Genomic DNA, 16,796 nt, shown 5'->3' with positions numbered 1-16,796 from the left:
TATGATTATGAGATATGGCAGATGGACGTCAAAACGACATTCCTTAATGGTTTCCTTAAGGAAGAATTGTATATGATGCAGCCGTAAGGTTTTGTCGATCCTAAGAATGCTGACGAGGTGTGCAAGCTCCAGTGCTCAATCTATGGGCTGGTGCAAGCTTCTCGGAGTTGGAACATTCGCTTTGATGAGATGATCAAAGCGTTTGGGTTTACACAGACTTATGGAGAAGCCTGTGTTTACAAGAAAGTGAGTGGGAGCTCTGTGGCATTTCTCATATTATATGTGGATGACATACTATTGATGGGAAATGATATAGAATTCTTGGAAAGCATAAAGGCCTACTTGAATAAGTGTTTTTCAATGAAGGACCTTGGAGAAGCTGCTTACATATTAGGCATCAAGATCTATAGAGATAGATCGAGATGCCTCATTGGTCTTTCACAAAGCACGTACCTTGACAAGATATTGAAGAAGTTCAATATGGATCAGTCCAAGAAGGGGTTCTTGCCTGTATTGTAAGGTGTGAGATTGAGCACGGCTCAATGCCCGACCATGGCAAAAGATAGAGAAAAGATGAGTGTCATCCCCTATGCCTCGGCCATAGGGTCTATTATGTATGCCATGCTGTGTACCAAACCTGATGTGAACCTTGCCGTAAGTTTGGTAGGAAGGTACCAAAGTAATCCCGGCATGGAACACTGGACATCGGTCAAGAACATCCTGAAGTACCTGAAAAGGACTAAGGATATGTTTCTCTTTTTTGGATGTGACGAAGAGCTCGTCGTAAAGGGTTACGTTGATGCTAGCTTCGACACAGATCTGGATGACTCCAAGTCACAAACCGGATACGTCTATATTTTGAATGGTGGGGCAGTCAGTTGGTGCAGTTGCAAGAAAAGCGTAGTGGCGGGATCTACATGTGAAGCGGAGTACATGGCAGCCTCGGAGGCAACACATGAAGCAATCTGGATGAAGGAGTTCATTACCGACCTAGGAGTTATTCCCAATGCGTCGGGCACGATGACTCTCTTTTGTGACAACACTGGAGCCATTGCTCTTGCCAAGCAGCCCAAGTTTCACAAGAAGACCATGCATATCAAGCGTCGCTTCAACTCCATTCGTGAAAATGTTCAAGATGGAGACATAGATATTTGTAAAGTGCATACAAACCTGAATGTCGTAGATTTGTTGACTAAATCTCTTCCACGAGCAAAACATGATCAACACCATAACTCTATGGGTGTTCGATTCATCACAATGTAACTAGATTATTTACTCTAGTGCAAGTGGGAGACTATTGGAAATATGCCCTAGAGGAAATAATAAAATGGTTATTATTATATTTCCTTGTTCATGATAATTGTCTATTGTTCATGCTATAATTGTGTTATCCGGAAATCGTAATACATGTGTGAATACATAGACCACAACATGTCCCTAGTGAGCCTCTAGTTGACTAGCTCATTGATCAATAGATGGTTATGGTTTCCTGACCATGGACATTGGATGTCATTGATAACGGGATCACATCATTAGGATAATGATGTGTTGGACAAGATCCAATCCTAAGCATAGCAGAAGATCGTGTAGTTCATCTGCTAAAGCTTTTCTAATGTCAAGTATCATTTCCTTAGACCATGAGATTGTGCAACTCTTGGATACTGTAGGAATGCTTTGGATGTGCCAAACGTCACAACATAACTGGGTGGCTATAAAGGTGCACTACGGGTATCTCCAAAAGTGTATGTTGGGTTGGCATGAACCGAGACTGGGATTTGTCGCTCCGTGTGACGGAGAGGTATCTCTGGGCCCACTCGATAGGACATCATCATAATGAGCTCAATGTGATCAAGGAGTTGATCATGGGATGATGTGTTACCGATCGAGTAAAAGAGACTTTCCGGTAACGAGATTGAACAAGGTATAGGGATACCGACGATCGAATCTCGGGCAAGTATCATACTGATAGACAAAGGGAATTGTATACGGGATTGATTAAATCCTCGACATCATGGTTCATCCGATAAGATCATCGTGGAACATGTAGGAGCCAACATGGGTATCCACATCCCGCTGTTGGTTATTGACCAGAGAGATGTCTCGGTCATGTCTGCATGCCTCCCGAACCCGTAGGGTCTACACACTTAAGGTTCGATGATGCTAGGGTTATAGGGAAAGTTTGTACGTGGTTACCGAATGTTGTTCGGAGTCCTGGATGATATCATGGACGTCACGAGGAGTTCCGGAATGGTCCGGAAGTAAAGCATAACATATAGGAAGTGAGGTTTTGACCACCGGAAGTGTTTCGGGCGTCACCGGTAATTTACCAGGACCACCGGAGGGTTCCGGAGGTCCACCGGGACGGGCCACCAGCCCCGGAGGCTTGCATGGGCCAAGAGTGGGAAGGGACCAGCCCCTGAGTGGGCTGGTGCGCCTCCCACCAGGGCCCAAGGCACAACTAGGAGGAGAAGGGGGAAACCCTAGGCGTAGATGGGCCTAAGGCCCACCCTAGGACGCGCCCCCCTCTCCCCCTCTTGGCCGCCCCCTCCATCCCATCTAGGGTTGCCGCCCCCTATGGGTGGGAACCCTAGAGGGGGCGCACCCTCCTCCACTCCTCCTATAAATAGTGGAGGTTTTGGGGCTGCCAAGGACACGAGTCTCTCTCTCTCTCTCTCGGCGCAGCCCTACCTCTCTACATCCTCGTTCTCCGTAGTGCTTGGCGAAGCCCTGCTGGAAACCACGCAGCTCCACCACCACCACACCGTCGTGCTGCTACTGGAGTTGTCTTCCCCAAACTCTCCCTCCTCCTTGTTGGATCAAGGCACGGGAGACATCGCTGGGCTGCATGTGTGTTCAACACGGAGGCGCTGTTGTTTGGCGCTTAGATCGGAATCGACCACGATCTGAATCGTTGCGTGTACGAATCCTCCAACCGCGTTCTTGGAACGCTTCCGCATCGCGACCTTCAAGGGTATGAAGATGCACCCCCCCTCTCTCTCGTTGCTAGTTTCTCCATAGATTGATCTTGGTGATGCGTAGAAAATTTTAAATTCTGCAATGATCCCCAACAGAGGCGGCGTCGTACATGGGAGTAGTGGGGTGTCCACGCAAGCACGGTGGCAACAGTTGGTTATACACGTGGTACGGGATGAAGAGCCTGGACCCACCGACGCGACATTTTTAAGCTTTCCCTTTTCCCGAGTAATGTTTTAAAAAATGAAGTTAAAAGAAAACGCTCCTCCACTGTTTAATGCACCCGCACTGAGTAGGGTTGGTGGGACGAGCTTTTATGGGGAACACTCGTCATGGTGGGGGCAGACACTTGGAGGCGCAGGGAGGCGGCGTCGTACGTGGGAGTGGTGGGGTGCCCATGCAAGCACGGGTGGCAAGAGTTGACTACACATGTGGTACGCGATGAAGAGGTAGGGCCCACCCGCGCGACATTTGTTTAGCTTTCCCTTTTTCATCTAAAGTTAAAAATAATGAAAGTTAAAAGAAATCACAATTCAGACTTTTGAGAGTTCAAATTTTCAAAAATCTCAACTTCAATTTTTTAGCATTAAAAATGTTTTTAGTTCCAACACATATCTATTGGTGATGTATACAAAATAAGAAACAAATAAATTACTGCATCTTTTGACATATTATTACATAAAGCAATGTATATGTAGAACTATTGTCATGTTTTTTGGAGACAATGCATAAATGAGTTTTTTGGTAACTTGACCACGTGGACCTTCGAGCACAAATACGCTCCTCCACTTGTTTAATGCACCCGCAGTGGATATGGTTGTTGGGACACACTTTTTCTACACAGTCGTCATGTGGGGCCAGGTACGTGGAAGGCACCGGAAGCCGTCGTCGTACGCGGGAGTGGTGGGGTGCCCATGCAAGCACGGGTGGCAAGAGTTGACTACACATGTGGTACGTGATGAAGAGGTAGTGCCCACCCGCGCGGCATTTATTTAGCTTTCCCTTTTTCATCTAAAGTTAAAAATAATGAAAGTTAAAAGAAATCGCAAGTCAGACTTTTGAGAGTTCAAGTTTTGAAAATTCTCAACTTCAATTTTTTAGCATTAAAAATGTTTTTTTAGTTCCAACACATATCTATTGGTGATGTATACAAAATAAGAAACAAACAAATTACTGCATCTTTTGACATATTATTACATAAAGCAATGTATATGTAGAACTATTGTCAAGTTATTTTGGAGACAATGTGTAAATGAGTTTTTTTGGTAACTTGACCACGTGGACCTTCGAGCACAAATACACTCCTTCACTTGTTTAATGCACCCGCGATGGATATGGTTGTTGCGACACACTTTTTCTACACAGTCGTCATGTGGGGCCTGATACGTGGAAGGCACCGGAAGTTGTCGTCGTACGTGGGAGTGGTGGGGGAATAGGGCACGTCAGCAACAGTTGGCAACATACGTGGTACGAGATGAAGAGGTGGCGCCTACCTGCATGGCATTTTCCAGCTTTTCCTTTTCTTCTGTACAATATTAAAAAATGAAGTTAAAAGATATAACAAGTCAGAATTTTGAAAGTTCAAGTTTCAAAAAATCTCAACCTTATTTTTTTAACATTATTGTTTATAAACTTCATTCTAAATATCCAAATGTTCAAAGATCTAAAACAAAATTTTATGAATTTTATGGAAGTGTCCCAAAGAAAAGTATGGATCATGTGCGCCTTCAAAAACTGGAACATACACATTCGTAAGAATCAACCGCGTGGGCTACCTGGCACATGATATCATAAAATCAATGTATATGTGGAAATATTGTCATGTTTGTCTTGGAGAAAGTGTGTAAATGAGTTTTTTTGGTAACTTGACCACGTGAACCTTTGAGAACAAAATCGCTCCTCCACAGTTTAATGCACCCCAGTCAAGCATGGGAGCACATTGGGTATGGTTTTCCGGACACGCTTTACTGCGGCACACTCATCATTGTGGGGGCCAGGAATCTGGAAGGCGTTGGAAGTCGTCGTTGTACACGGGAGGGGTGGGGGAGTGGGCACACAAGCACGTGCGGTAACAGTTGGCTACACATGCGGTACCGGATGAAGAGGTGGGGCCCACGCATGTGACATTTCCAACTTTCCAGTTTCTTGTGTAAAGTACAAAAAATGAAAGTTAAAAAATATCACAAGTCGGATTTTTTTTAAAGTTTCGAAATATCTCACTTTAATTTTTTTAACATTAAAATATTTTAAAAGTTCATTTTGAATATTCAAATGTTCCAAAATCTAAAACAAAATTTCCTGAATTTTCATACATGCATTTTATGAAAGTGTCCCCAAAGAAAAGTATGACTCATGTGCGCCATTCAAAAAGTGGAAAGTCTACCTCGGTAAGAATCGACCGTGTGGGCTAACCGACACGTGGTAGCACAAAATTAATGTATCTTATTTGCATTTTTCTGAGTTCATATCAATTTGTTATGAGTTTTCAAAGTATTGGTCAAACGGTCAAAGGGCATCCGGGTGACCTCGGAGAAAAATCTAAGGGCAAAACTGAGCAGAGTCGAAAAGTAAGGGCAAAACCCGTGGGTAGGTTCCAACTAGGGGCAAAAATGCATTTGTCCTATAGAAATATTGTCATGTTTTTTTGGAAAAAGTGTGTAAAACAGTTTTTTGTAAGGTTAACTCCTGTAAAAATAATAAAATATTAATATAAATCTCATACAAATGTGTTTCTTAGATTGCATTATTTTGTCAAGTAGGATAGAGAGAATATGCCATCAACACAACAACATACATAGAAGAATAAGTCTTTACAAAAATTAGCACTATGTGTCTACTTGGCAAGGCGATGAAGCTGGAGAATTTCTCGATTGGCAAATAAACAAATATAAGAAAATCCTGCAAGGCACTCTGCAAAGAGATAATTATACAGGATGCTGATTACTAAGGATTCCTCCAAAAACAAATAAGAGTAGAGAGCCCTATGTCAGTGCTTGGTGGGCAGCAAATGGAAAGTTCAACACCTAGAAGAACTGAAGAAGATCTCTACTGATCATAGCAGTGCAAAACCTTATAATGGTACACAATAAATATGTGGGTCTACTTTCATTGTGTCTCTGCCTAGAACCTATCAACCTAACATGTCCCGGGTGAGGCAAAAATATTCATCCAAAGACCAGCAAAAAATATACATTAAAAGTAGATCATGAAGGCAATGGAGGAGGAAACAATATAAGACTCACTTCATCAAGAATACCGGGGTTAGCACCAGCATCTAGTAAGCACTTCATGATACTAGGTAAGCAAATGTCTGTTGCTACCATCAAGATGACGGGCCATTATGGTTGGCCCAGGCATGCGTGCATGCAGAAAAGCTTCATAGCGTTAGGCACGCAGTACAAGCGGTCGGCCTAAAAACTTGGCCGAAGCCAGACAGCCTTCCTAATTGTCTCCTAAATCGATGGATTCTGGCCTGGACTTGTGGATTGTGGGATTTGATAAGTTTTGCTATTTTTTTACCTAAATCTGGGACATTTTTAGGTAGAACCCACACATGCCTGGCTTCATATGCCTGAAACCTGGCTAGTACCTCTGTCAACTTATGGGCTTGGTTGGGCCTTGCCTTGGCAGGATTGAGTTGGTTGAAGCTTTCCTTGTTCGTTGACGCAGCGATATACTTGCATAGGCCATGTCAAAGTCAACTTGTGGGATTGAAGAGATGTTTAGCTAACATGCATCGAGTGCACGAACGGGTATCCATGCAATGCTTGCATCATGTGTTTTAAGAAAGCTAAGCTAACCTTGCCTTGGTGAGGACGGTGGTCTGTGACTAATTTATAAGTTCCAAACATAATCTTAATCATGGTTTTTGTTGTTTTGGCATATTATTTCTTGGGATAAATCACCATAAATAAAAACTAAATGAACGATTGTTTGATGTATATCAGTTATGTAGTGAAAAAACCATAGTTCTATTGGAAGCAGGTCCAAACCGTGAGTGGTGGGGTGAGTGGTTGTAACGCCCGGATAATTAGGCTACAGTAATCACGCCCTAATGGTGCCATGTCAACACAATTATTTTTCTAAACCTCACTTTGTTCAAACCAAATTCAAATTCAAATTAATAATGTCAAGTTATTATTTCTTCAAACGGTAAATCAAAAATGTTCGCTGGGTTGCAAAATTTCACTAACTAATTTTCGTGAATAAACCAACATTATTTGAAATATTAAATTGCCTCTAACCTATTTAAGACAGTAGCAAAAAAATTCCCAAATTAAGTCATTTCTATTTAAACAAATTTGAAATGGATTCAAATAATCCTCAAACTTTTTATGGCAGTGCAGTTTATTGCATAGTATCAATGTGGCTTAGTTCCCCTTTCAACAAAAAACAAGTGAGGCCAAATAAATTGCAAAACATTAGAGAAATACAAAAAAACAGAAAATAAAATGATAGGAAATGTTAAGACAGAAGAAGGAAGGCCTAAGTGTGGACTAGGCGCGGCCCAGCCCACACAACCCCCCGCACTCATCCCCAACCTCCAGCTACAGGAAGAGGAAACCCTATTGGGTGTCTTGGGATAGTATGACAATGCCGAGGTATATGGTTGGTCTTGTCTTTCGCGATTTTGAACCTCTTAACTTGGCTCTCCTGGCTCGGCAATCTTGGAGGATCTTGGTCTCTCCGGATTCACTTAGTGCTTGAATTATAAAGCAGTATACTTCCCAAATATCTCAATCCTTGATGCCAATATAGGAAGCCATCCATCTCAGGTTTGGAGGTCTATTCTGGAAGGAAGGGATATTATGAAGCAGGGCCTGTTTAGGCGAATTGGGGACGGATCAGAAATGGAAATATGGAGTACAAATTGGATCCTGCGGGCTGAGTTAATGAGACCGCTCGTCTCTAGAGTCCTAGACCCACCCCAACTAGTGGCTGAATTGATTGACTCAAGAAATGCACGCTGGAACAGGGAGGTGGTGAATCGGGTGTTTCTGCTGTTTGATGCACAGGCAATCTTTCAGATTCCGATCTGCCTTAGGAATGTGGCGGATTTTTGGTCCTGAATGTATGAGAAATCGGGCATCTTCAGTGTACGGTCGTGTTATCGCATGATAGTTGAAACCAAGAAGAGGAGGGAGGACTCGTTGGAGTCACGCCCGGCTGCGTCTAACCGCCGAGAGGATGAGCTCGCCTGGGTCCGACATTGGAAGACCACGGTTCCGGCTAAAATCCGGGTATTTCTATGGAGACTTGCGCGCCAGTCTATCCCAACGGAAGATGTCCGGATGCACCGGAATATGACTACGAGTTGCACATGTGCTATTTGTGGGACTCCGAACTCGTGGAAGCACAGTCTGCTAGAGTGTACTGCTGCTCGCTGTGTTTGGTAACTAGTTGATCAGGAATTGATTGATGAACTTCAGAGCAACACCGAACAAAACGCAAGGAGATGGTTATTTACCATGATCGAGCAACTTTCACATGAAAAGTTCATCACAGTAGCAGTCACCCTTTGGGCCATTTGGTGGGCGAGACGAAAGATAATACATGAAGGAATAAATCAAAGCCCTATGTCGACATACATGTTCATCACACATTTCCTCTCAGAGCTAGAACAGGAGAAGAGCAAAGTTCAGGACCATGTGATCAGACCAAAGACTGCAGTACCGAGAAGATGGACTCCGCAACACCGGGCTGCGCCAAGATCAATGTGGACGCCATGGTTTCTTGAGGAGTTGGAGCAGTCAAGACTGTGTGTAGGAACAATAACGGAGACTATCTTGGATCATCGGCGTTCGTCGTTCGAGGATTGATAGATCCGCCTACTCTAGAGGCTAGTGCATGCAGAGAAGGCTTATCTCTGGCTGAAGATTTGGGGCTACAGAATATGGTGATCGCGTCGGACTGTCAAGAGGTAATGAAGCACATCAAGGAAAAATCAGGTAGAAATTACGGTGGAGTGCTAAACGAGATAACTTCGTGGCAATCTTCGTTTAGTTCGTGCTGCTTTAAGTTTGAATCAAGAGTCTGAACTTTGAGCCTCACAAATTAGCTAGGCATGCTGTAAAGTTGGTTCATGGCCGACATATTTGATTGGGGCTACCACACGACACTTCTGTAATACGGGTAGCAATACCAACTAATGAATAAAGCTTAGCTTTTTTGCTCAAAAAAAGCTACAGGGAGACGGGGGGTTGTGGCGGGCATCCACGCCATGGCCGCACTCCTGGGCGACGTGCCGGCGATCCCACGGCTTCCTATTACAGAAGCGTTGCCCGTGCCCCTCCTCGAACCCTAGCTTCTTCTCCCCCTCTCCGCGCTCTCCCTCTCCCATTACAGAAGCCGCCCGGCGCCACCATCGGCGCCATCTCGTCGATCCGGTGGCCACCGACCTCCTCGGCACCTAAGGAGACATACAGTAGCCTCCTCGCGGTCGTCTCCGTCCTCTCCACCGAGGAACTCGAGCCGGGACGCTTCATACGCTCGCCATCGCCGTCGTCTTCACCCACAGCCGCCACATCTCGTCGACGGTTACCGCTGCTCCAATCCGTCCCCGTGGCAACTGAGGTGTCCACAAGCCCTGGGGTGAGATCCTCGACCGATTCCCTTCGTTTTCCCCTTCGGTCCGTAGCCGTAATCTTTGCCTTGTGCTCGCTGTAGTCGCCATGGCCGTAGCTTTGCGTCCGCGTACGAGCTCTCTAGCTCCTGGCCGCGCCCTCGCGGGCCACCCGCGCCCGCGCCCTTGGTCCTCGCGTGCGCCCACGCCCCCCTGCCTGCTGCTGCGCTTCCCTGATGCGGCTGCTGCTGCTCATGCTGATGCTGCTTGCTGCTGCACTGCTCCCCGGCCATCGATGATTGTTTCTGTCACTCCGGTGGTCCGCTACTGCGCTGCTTTGTTGTTAACTGTGCGCGCTGCTGCTGGTATTGTTTGCTTGCCGCTGCTACTAGCTACCTCAGGACTTGTACAATGGGAGATGCTTAGGGAAGTGCTTAGAAAAATAAACCGGGTTTTTCTGAAGCACCGGTGCCTATTTCTATAGGAGAGACGCTTAGTTAAGCGTCTATCCTATACAAATAAGCACCGGTGCTTAAGGAAATTCTGGTTTATTTCTCTAAGCACCTCTCCTAAGCATCTTCCATTGTACAAGGCCTCATGCTGCTGCTACTTAGCTGCTGCTCTAGCCGCTACAAATGGCCATGGCTGAGGCCATGCTGTGTGTGTGGGTGTGCACAGCCACACTGGCCGTCCGTGCAAATAAGATTAGGACTAATTGGTAGTACTAATTAGGTTAGTTGCTATACTATGACGTATGAACCCCATTTGATTAAGTTAGTATTTTACTAGATTAGATATAGCCTTAAGACAGGTGGGCCACCCTCTAATAAGCCTAATTAGAAATTAACTAAACACTGTTAAAATATTACAGGGTATGACAATCGGGTCCCACGGGACCTTTGACTGGTCAACCGTGGACCAGTCAACTGCTTAGTCAGCAGTTGACCGGACCCACTAGTCAGCCTCACTGGTGCACCGCACCGGGTGCACCCAGTTTTTAACTGCTGATTTTTGAAATTAAAAATAAATAAAAAAATTTAGAAAATCATTTAAAACTTTGAAAAATCATAGAAAATAAATCGTAGCTCGGATGAAAATGTTTTCTACATGAAAGTTGCTCAGAACAACGAGACGAATCTGGATGCACATCCCGTTCGTCTGCCACACGTCCCTAACATAGCAAAATCGCAATTTTTCCCCTGCGATTCATTTGTCCAAAAACGCGAAACACCGGGGATATTTTCCCAGATGTTTCCCCCCTTCATCGGTATCATCTCCTACAGTGTTAGGGCACTCCTAACACCGTTACTTGTCATGTCATGCATCGATATGCATCTGTTTGCATTATATTCATTGTTTCTTCCCCCTCTTCTCTCGGGTAGACTACGAGACTGACGCCGCTGCTGGTGCCCCGATCGACTACGTTGTTGATGACTCCTACTTGCTAGAGCAATCATGCAAGCCCCCCCTTGATCACCAGATATCTCCTGTTCTTCTCTCTACTGCTTGCTTTAGAGTAGTATAACATGTTACAGCTTTCCGTTAATCCTATCCTGATGCATAGCCTGTCTTTGCTACTACTGTTGTTGCCTTTACCTGCAATCCTAAATTCTTAGTATAGGATGTTAGTATTTCATCAGTGGTCCTACATTCTTGTCCGTATGCCATGCTATATTATCGGGCCGTGATCACTCGGGAGGTGATCACGGGTATATACTCATACATAATATATGATATTTGTGGTGACTAAAGTCGGGTCGGCTCGTAGAGTACCCGCGAGTGATTCACGGGTTGGGACCTAAAGGACGTTTGTCCTGAAGGCCCTCTGAGTGAACCTTTGTGGCGGAGCGATAGGGTAGGTTGAGACCACCTATGAGAGAGGTGGGCCTGGCCTAGGTGGGCATTCGCGGTTACTTCAAAATAACACGCTTCACGAGATCTTGGTATTTGATCTGAGTGTGGCCAATGGCCTATACGCACTGACCAACTACCCGGGAACAGTTATGGGCAATCGACGTCATGGTATCAGCGAAAGCCTTCTTGACATTAGCGACTGAGCGGCACGCGCCGGATTGGACTGGAACGCCTGCTCTTGTATTAGGGAGGCTAGGTCTGCTTACTGGCCGCGTTCGCAATGTGCAGGTGTGTAATGGGCGATGGGCCCAGACCCCTACGCCATAGGATTTAGACTGGCGTGCTGACCTCTCTGTTGTGCCTAGGTAGGGCTGGGACGTGTTGATCTCCCGAGGCCAGGCCTCACCCAGGAAAGTGTGTCCGACCAAAGGGGATCGAGCGTGTTGGGAAATGTGGTGCACCCTGGCAGGGAAGTTTATCTATTTGAATAGTCGTGTCCCTCGTTAAAAGGACGACCTGGAGTTATACCTTGTCCTTATGACAACTAGAACCGGATACTTAATAAAACAAACCCTTTCAAATGCAGATACAACCCGATGATCGCTCTCTAACAGGGCGACGAGGAGAGGATCGCCGGGTAGGATTATGCTATGCGATGATACTTGGTGAACTTACCATCTACTCTCTTCCACATGCTGCAAGATGGAGGCGGCCAGAACGTAGTCTTCGACAGGACTAGCTATCCCCCTCTTATTCTAGCATTCTGCAGTTCAGTCCACATATATTACCCCTTTCATTGATACCAATGCATATGTAGTGTAGCCCCTTGCTTGCAAGTACTTTGGATGAGTACTCATGGTTGCTTTGCTCCCCCCTTTCCCCTTTATATACCCGGTTGTTGCGACCAGACGTTGGAGTCCAGGAGCCAGACGCCATCGTCAACGACGACTCGTACTACACTGGAGGTGCCTACTACTACGTGCAGGCCGCTGACGACGACCAGGAGTAGTTTAGGAGGATCCCAGGCAGGAGGCCTCGCCTTTTCGATCGTTGCTACTTTTGTGCTAGCCTTCTTAAGGCAAACTTGTTTAACTTATGTCTGGACTTAGATATTGTTGTTTCCGCTGACTTGTCTATGATCGAGCTCTTGTATTCGAGCCCTCAAGGCCCCTTGCTTGTAATATGATGCTTGTATGACTTATTTTATTTTTAGAGTTGTGTTGTGATATCTTACCGTGAGTCTCTGATCTTGATCGTACATGTTTGCATGTATGATTAGTGTATGATTGAATCGAGGGCGTCATAGTGGTACACATGAGTGGTGGGGTGCCTATGCAAGCACGGGTGGCAACAGCTGGCTACACGCGTGGTATGGTATGAAGTGGTAGGGCCAAGTCGTGCGGCATTTTTTTAGCTTTCCCTTTTCCCGTGTAAGGTTAAAAAAATGAAGATCAAAAGAAAACACTCCTTCACTGTTTAATGCACCCGCACTGGGTAGCATTGTTGGAACGTGCTTTTTCAGGGAACACTTGTAATGGTGGGGACCAGCATGCGGAAGGCGCGGGGAGGCGGTGTCTTACGTGAGAGTGGTGGGGTGCCCATGCAAGCACGGGTGACAACACTTGACTACACATGTGGTACGCGATGAAGAAGTATGGCCCACCCGCGCGACATTTGTTTAGCTTTCCCTTTTTTCGTCTACAATTAAAAATAATGAAAGTTAAAAGAAATCACAAGTCAGACTTTTGAGAGTTCAAGTTTTGAAAATTCCAACATCAATATTTTTAGCATTAAAATGTTTTTTTAGTTCCAACACATATCTATTGGTGATGTATACAAAATAAGAAACAAACATATTACAACACCTTTTTGACATATTATTACATAAAGCAATGTATATGTAGAAATATTGTCATGTTTTTTTGGAGAATGTGTGTAAATGAGTTTTTTTGGTAACTTGACTACGTGGACCTTCGAGCACGAAAACGCTCCTCCGCTGTTTAATGCACCCGCACTGCATAGGGTTGTTGGGACGCACTTTTTCTACGGTACAGTCGTCATGGTGGGGCCAGGTGCATGGAAGGCGCCGGAAGCTGTCGTCGTACGCGGGAGTGGTGGGGTATAGGGCACGTTAGTAATAGTTGGCAACACACATGGTACCAGAAGAACAGGTGGCGCCTACCTGCGTGGCATTTTCTAGTTTTCTCTTTTATTTTGTAAAGTATTAAAAACGAAGTTGAAAGATATGACAAGTCTGAATTTTGAAAGTCCAAGTTTCAAAAAATCTCAACTTTAAATTTATTTAACATCAATATTTGTGAGCTTTTGTGTCAAAACACATATCTATTTGTGATGTACTCCTTCCGTAAACTATAGTAATCTAAACGCTCTTATAATTAGTAGTATCACTTATAGGAGGCACGCAAGTACTACCACTTATAGTAAGTTAAAAACTAACACGGGCTTGGCAGATTTTTTGTGTAACTAGAAAAGATGTCGCTAAGGTTGTTGGGTCATTATGGTTGGCCCATGCAAGCATGCTGAATAGCTGTGTAGCGCTAGGCACGCAGGTACAGGCGGCCGGCCTAAAAACTTGGCCAAAGCCACAGAACCCGCCTACTGTTGGCCTAAAACGATGAATTCTGGCCTAGAGGGGAGGATTGTGGGATTTGACAAGTTTTGCCATTTTTTACCTAAATCTGGGTAGTTTTTAGGTAGAACCTAGACATGTCTAACTTTCTACGCCTAAAAACTAGCTAGTGCCCCGGTCAACTTGTGGGCTTGATTGGGCCTTCATTGGCAGGATTCAGTTGGGGACTTACATAGGCCATGTCGCCATCTTTAGGTTAAAGAGATGTTTAGCTTTAAAAGAAAACATACATTAGGCTAAGAAAAAATTAAGCTGACCTTCATTGGCAGTATTTATAAGTTTCAAACATCATATACCAAAACTAAATGAATTATCTTAATCAGAGTTTTTCTTGTTTTGCCATATATTATTTCTTGGGATCAATCACGATAAACCAAAACTAAATGAACCATTATTTGATCTACATCGGTTATATAGTGAAAAATCCATAGTTCCATTGGCACGATGGCTAATTGCTACTCTTCGGTGAAAAATTGATGGACTGACGTGACGTGATGGTTCGCTGGAACCGGAGAAAAGGCTGGTGCTTGGCTCGATCGGATGGCGGTGGCGGTGGCGGGCGTGGTGGTTGGAGACGAGACGAAGCGAGGACGGCACGGAGCAGCTTCAGGAGGAGGAAATGGGGGTACATGGTGAGGCCATGGCGGAGGCGGTGAAGACGGACGGCAACCACGAGCAGAAGCGCCGCGTGTTAGTTGGGTGGGCGACTCCGTCACGGACTTCCATGGGGGTTGCGACCACACAGGGTAGGGCCGGCGACTCCGTCTGTCCGCCGCTGTGACGCCCCCGATTCAATCGTACACTAATCATACACCCAAACGTGTATGATCAAGATCAGGGATTCACAGGAAGATATCACAACACAACTCTACAAATAAAATAACTCATTCAAGCATAATATTACAAGCCAGGGGCCTCGAGGGCTCGAATACAAGAGCTCGATCATAGATGAGTCAGCGGAAGCAACAATATCTGAGTACAGACATAAGTTAAACAAGTTTGCCTTAAGAAGGCTAGCACAAACTGGGATACAAATTGAAAGAGGCACATGCCTCCTTCCTGGGATCCTCCTAAACTACTCCTGGTCATCATCAGCGGCCTACACGTAGTAGTAGGCACCTCCCGAGTAGTAGCAGTCATCATCGATAGTGGTGTCTGGCTCCTGGACTCCAACGTTTGGTCACAACAATCGGGTATAGAAAGGGGGAAAAGGGGAACAAAGCAACCGTGAGTAGTCATCCAAAGTACTCGCAAGCAAGGAGCTACACTACATATGCCTTGGTATCAATGAATGGGGGTAGTATATGTGGACTGAACTACAGAATGCCGGAATAAGAGGGGGATAGCTAGTCCTGTCGAAGGCTACGCTTCTGGCCGCCTCCATCTTGCAGCATGTAGAAAAGAGTAGATGGTAAGTTCACCAAGTAACATTGCATAGCATAATCCTACCCGGCGATCCTCCCCTCGTCGCCCTGTGAGAGAGAGATCACCGGTTGTATCTGGCACTTGGAAGGGTGTGTTTTTATTAAGTATCCGGTTCTAGTTGTCATAAGGTCAAGGTACAACTCCGGGTCGTCCTTTTACCGAGGGACACGGCTATTCGAATAGATCAACTTCCCTGAAGGGGTGCACCACATTTCCCAACACGCTCGATCCCCTTTGGCCGGACACACTTTTCTACGTCATGCCCGGCCTCGGAAGATCAACACGTCGCAGCCCCGCCTAGGCACAACAGAGAGGTCAGCACGCCGGTCTAAATCCTATGGCGCAGGGGTCTGGTCCCATCGCCCATTGCACACCTGCATGTTGCGTACGCGACCGGTGAGCAGACCTAGGAACCTCCATTACAAAGGAAGTTGTGTTACGCGGTCCAACCCGGCGCGCGCCGCTCAGTCACTGACGTGACGAAGGCTTCGGCTGATACCACGACGTCGAGTGCCCATAATTGTTCCCGTGTAGTTGGTTAGTGTGTATAGGCCAGTGGCTAGACTCAGATCAAATACCAAGATCTCGTTAAGCGTGTTATTTTGAAGTAACCGCGAACGTCGACCAGGGCCAGGCCCACCACTCACCTGGGTGGTCTCAACTTGCCCTGTCGCTTCGCCACAAAGATCCACATAGGGGGCCATCGGGAAAGGATGTCCTTTCAGCCGCCAATTCATGAATCAACCGCGGGTACTCAACGAGCCGACCCGACTTTAGTCACAACATGTACCATGTGTAATAAGTATAGTATATACCCATGATCAACACCCGACATGATCACGACTCGATAGTATAGCATGGCAGACTGACAAGAATGTAGGGCCACTGATGATAAACTAGCATCCTATACTAAGCATTTAGGATTGCAGGTAAGGTATCAGCAACTATAGCAACAATGACAGGCTATGCATCAGAATAGGATTAACGGAAAGCAGTAACATGCTACACTACCCTAATGCAAGCAGTAGAGATAAGAATAGGAGATATCTGGTGATCAAGGGGGGGGGGACTTGCCTGGTTGCTCTGGCAAGTAGGGGTTGTCAACAGCGTAGTCGATCGGGGCACGAGCAGCGGCGTCAGTCTCGTAGTCTACCGGAGAGAAGAGGGGGAAGAAACAATGAATACAATGCAAACAGATGCATAACGATGCATGACATGTCAAGTAGCGGTGCTGGGTGTGCCCTAACGCGGTATCAACATTATCCAGAATAGTATGTGCTGACGTTAGCATGACGTCAGCAGTCAACAAGGCATTGACTGGGTCAAACTGTC

Source organism: Triticum dicoccoides, chromosome 2A (genome assembly GCF_002162155.2).
Source record: "Triticum dicoccoides isolate Atlit2015 ecotype Zavitan chromosome 2A, WEW_v2.0, whole genome shotgun sequence".
NCBI classification, from domain to species: domain Eukaryota; kingdom Viridiplantae; phylum Streptophyta; class Magnoliopsida; order Poales; family Poaceae; genus Triticum; species Triticum dicoccoides.
Note: the sequence above shows the minus strand (reverse complement) of the source record.